The following is a 4,557-nucleotide window of genomic DNA, read 5'->3' as shown; positions in this document are numbered from 1 at the left end:
GAAGGGAAGGGAAGGGAAGGGAAGGGAAGGAAAGGAGCTAAGATTTGGGGCCAACTAGTGGCAGGGTGGTGGTTAAAATGACTGTATCTCACATGGCTGACTGCACAGTTTGAGTCCCAGGCCTAGTGGTTTGAGAAACGTGCCAGGAACATGTGCATACATGCCCAAATCCCAAGAATAGATTGGAAGAGAAGGTATAGCATGGCCATCCCTTTCCACTAAGGGTGCTTTTTGACTTTCCCTTTCTTTTTTTCTTTCTCTCTTATCTGTCTCCAGCAAGGACACTGGAGAAATTTTTAAAAATTAAAAAAAGATAAGGGGCCAGGAGGTGGCATGGAGGAGGTTAAGGTGTTAGGTTCCACTTGGCTGACTGTAGTTTGAGTCCCAGACCTGGCAGCTTGAGAATCACACCAGCATGTGTGCCTAAAATCCCGAAAGGAGAATGGAGGAGAAGGAATTGAGGTGTGGCCTTCCTCCCAGGGGGTGACTTCTCACTTTCTCTCCCTCTCTCTGTCTCTCTCTTGTGAGCACCACGTGCCCCAAAGCAAAAATTGAAAATAAATAAATACATAAAATTAATTAAATTTAATTTTTAAAAATAAAATAAAATTTTAAGATTTGTTTTTAATTACCTTTGTGTCATTTATAAATGTTGTGATCCTTTAGTTGGTACTTTAAATTTGATTAAGAAGTCGATTTTATTTTTCCTTTTGAATTGAGGATTTGAAAAGAGAAAGGACAAAAATAAGCAAATAAAGTTGTTTATTTAAATTAGTTCAGCCAGTAAATTTTTGTCCTTCCACATTTTGGAATTGTCATTTTAGTAGTTGAAGTTAATTTAAATGGACAAAATTCCTTGTAAGGCTTGGAGTGAATTTGCACAGTTTATGTTAAACAGAAACAAAAAAATGGGTATCTTTCTTTCAGTCCCAAACACTGTATATACGCTTAGTTGGTTATTTTGGTGTTTCTTGAAGAATGTAATTTATTAAATATTACATTTGTAGAACTGAATGCTTTCTTAAACCTTTCTGTTTTTTGTTTGTTTTTGGTTTTTTTTAGAGGTTTTTGCTATAGGGTGTGTGTACCCTCCAGACAGGCAGAGAGAGACAGAGAGATAGAAAGTGAGAAATCACCACCACCAAGGGGGATGGCCACGTCACAATCCCTTCTCCTCCATTCTCCTCTCGGGATCTTGGACACACGTGCACATGCGCCCGGCGTGAGTTTTAAGCCACTGGGTCCAGGATGCGAACCGTGGTCGACTAGGTGGGAGTCCACCGATTACGCTAACTGTTGGTCCTTCTTAAACCTTTCAAATCGAAATATTTTTTTAAAAAAATGACTCTTTGAAGTAAGAGCGTATATGGGACCAGCAGGTAGTATAGTGGTTAAAGACAATGGACTTCCATGTGGCTGAACATGGTTTGAGTCCCAGGCCAGCTTGCTTTCTCATTCCTCTCTCTCTTTGTGCATGCACGTGCTCTATAGTAAATTAAAATAATAATAATCAATAAAATGAAAAAAAATAATTCTTTAGAATAAAAAAGAGAGTATAAAGGTAAGTTTTACATTGAACATTGACAGATATAAAACTTAGAACTAGGAGTAGAGAGAGGCAAGCAATAAACCTAGAGAATGACATTTAAATAGGCATTCTCAGGGCCATGCAAGTACAGCGTTATTAAGTGGGTGCCTCATTAAATTTTGTACTCTAGATGTCTTGTTTTGTTCCATTCCTGCCCTTGAAGAATAAATTGAAAACAGTGTCATATTTGAAAACAGTTTGATGTTCGTTGGGGAAAACAGGTGAAAGGGTATCACAGCAGTGTTGATTCCTGAATAACATTCATCACTGCAATGACTTGCAGTCTCTGCTGTAGTGAAGTCATTCCTGAAGCAGGTTTGATGGGCGTTAAGAAATGATTGTCTGCTTGGCATAGAGGAATGCGGAATTAACGGCCTTCAGGAATTAATATACAAAACATATTTCCCCAACTTTATAGGAGTTTAAAACTTGGAATTTTAGAATTATATTCATGTTTGCTTGCTGATTTAGCTCAAATAGGAGCATAAATCCTAGCCTGTATCATTATTTTTCTGATAACTACATTCTTAGCAGCATAATGCTACATTCACTGGTAGCAATTGAGGAAGAGAGAACTAGAAGGAATTACAGGTTACAAGATATCTTTCTGTTCTTTACTAGTCTAGTCCTTTGCTATTCCTTAGGAAAGCCAGATTCAGGAATTCATTTGTAGCACTGGTTAATTTGGAAACATCTAAAAAGCAACCCAGAGAGCAAATTCTACTAAACCTAAAAAGGAACTCAAATGAAATCCCTTTTAAATTCCATAGGAATTTAGAACCAAGAAATTTGAAACATGATCATTTTTTTGTTTCCTACTTCTTTTCACGTCCATGAGAAACCTTAATAAAATTATGTTTTTAAAATGTCTTCATGTGTGGGGCAAATAGGTGGTGTGGTGATTAAGGTGCTGGACTCACACATGGCCGACCACAGTGTGAGTTCCAGACCTGGCAGGCTTGCTTTCTCACTTTTTCCCTCTCTCTCTCTCTGGTGAGTGCACATGCCCTGTAGCAAATTTTAAAATAATAATAATGATGAATAAAATTAAATAATTCCCTAAAAAGACTTCACCTGAAAGCATTATTGTTCTAGTTGCCATTGATCCAGCTAATCAGTGTAGGATTTAGAAATATAAAAATTATTGTTTCTTACAAAATTAACTTAGGGATTGGGGATCAAGTTTTGTTTCCTTAAATTAAATAGTTATTTCTACCCTTACTTAGAGGGCAAGTTTAATGGAATGTGAATAGTCTTTTACAATTTGAGAACAAATTCTCCAAGAGCAATTTGAAGGAAGGTTTCTGTCATTACATGCAATACTACTTATATTTTACTAGTTCAACAAATATGAAGATAAAGCAAAGAAGTTCTGAAACTGTTTTATTACACATAAAGGCTTTCATAAAACTTTCTGTATATTAATATATATAAATTATTATTGCATATTAAAGCTATATGTAAGAGGGACCAGCAGATCTCATAATGGTTATGTCGCTGGACTCCCACGTAGTCGACCACGGTTCAAGTCCTGGACCCAGTGGCTTAAAACTCATGTCAGGCGCATGTGTGTGTATGTGTGCCTAAAATCCTGAGAGGAGACAGGAGGAGAAGGGATTGAGGCATGGCCATCTCCCCTGGAGGATGATTTCTTGCTTTTTATCTCTCTCTGTTTCTCTGGTGAGAGCAAGTGCCCTATAGCAAAATAAAATAAAATAAAACTATATGTAAGAATTTTTGCCATTATCACTGCTGATAATAAACTTGAGTCCAGGGTAGATCAGGTAACTTTTACCAGTGTTAGGTAAATTTGAATTTGTTTTATTCTTTTTGAGTAGCATTTGCAATTTTTTAATGTCCTAAAATTAAGTATGTATAAAATAACCACTTCTTTATTTTATGAATATATAATTCTGATTATAGTTTGGGACATGACTCAAAAGTGAGAGAAGATATTGGCAGTTAAAATTATCCTTATGAGAGACAGACTTCCGGGAGGTGACAGGAAGAATGAAGAGAGCGGAGTATTTATTAAAATAATCTGAAGCAAGAAGTTGGACAAATTAAGATGAGATGGCATAGAACTTTGATGTTTCTAAGGAATAGCTTGAGTAGCAGTAGCATTTGGAATGAAATGGGGCAAATTGGAGAGAAATTTTAGAGGTACAATCAAAGGTGTGTGATATATTCCTATGGAGGAAGAAGGAACCAAAGGTGATGGTTGGTTTTTGACTTGTGTAATTACCTAAATATTGATGTCATTAGCTGAATAGAAAACAAATATGTGTTCACTGTTCACATTAATTATATAAATATTTGAAAAGAAAAATTTGGGGGCCCAGCAAGTGGCATAATAGTTAAGGCATTGGGTTCCCACATGTCTGACTGCCGTTTGAGTCCCAGACCCAGCTGCTTGGAACTCAGGCCAGGCACGTGTGAATGCATTCCCAAAGTCCTAAGAGGAGAATGGAGAAGGGATTGCAGTTTGGCCATCCCACTGGGGAGTTATTTCTCACTTTACCTCTCTCTGTGTCTCTCTAGCAAGTGCACGGATCCTATGGCAAAGAACTTTTTTTTATTTTGGAGAGGTTTTTGCTATAGGGCGCGTGTACTTGCCAGAAAGACAGAGAGAGACAGGGAGACAGAAAGCGAGAAATCACCCCCCCCGGGGGGATGGCCACGCCACAATCCCTTCTCCTCCATTCTCCTCTTGGGATCTTGGGCACACACACACAAGCGCCCAGCATGAGTTTAAGCCACTGGGTCTGGGACGCGAACTACGGTCGACTACGTGGGAGTCCAGCGACATAGCCATTATGCTAACTGCTGGTCCCACTATGGCAAAGAATTTTTAAAAAGAAAGAAAGAGAGAACCAGCAATTGGAATGGCTGTCGCTGGACTCCCACGTAGTCGACCGTAGTTCGCGTCCCAGACCCAGTGGCCTTAAAATTGAATTGGGGCGCTTGTG

This window comes from Tupaia chinensis, unplaced genomic scaffold (genome assembly GCF_000334495.1).
Source record: "Tupaia chinensis unplaced genomic scaffold, TupChi_1.0 Scaffold000416_1, whole genome shotgun sequence".
Lineage (NCBI taxonomy): Eukaryota > Metazoa > Chordata > Mammalia > Scandentia > Tupaiidae > Tupaia > Tupaia belangeri.
The sequence above is the reverse complement of the archived record's forward strand: the minus strand, read 5'-3'. Positions refer to the sequence as shown.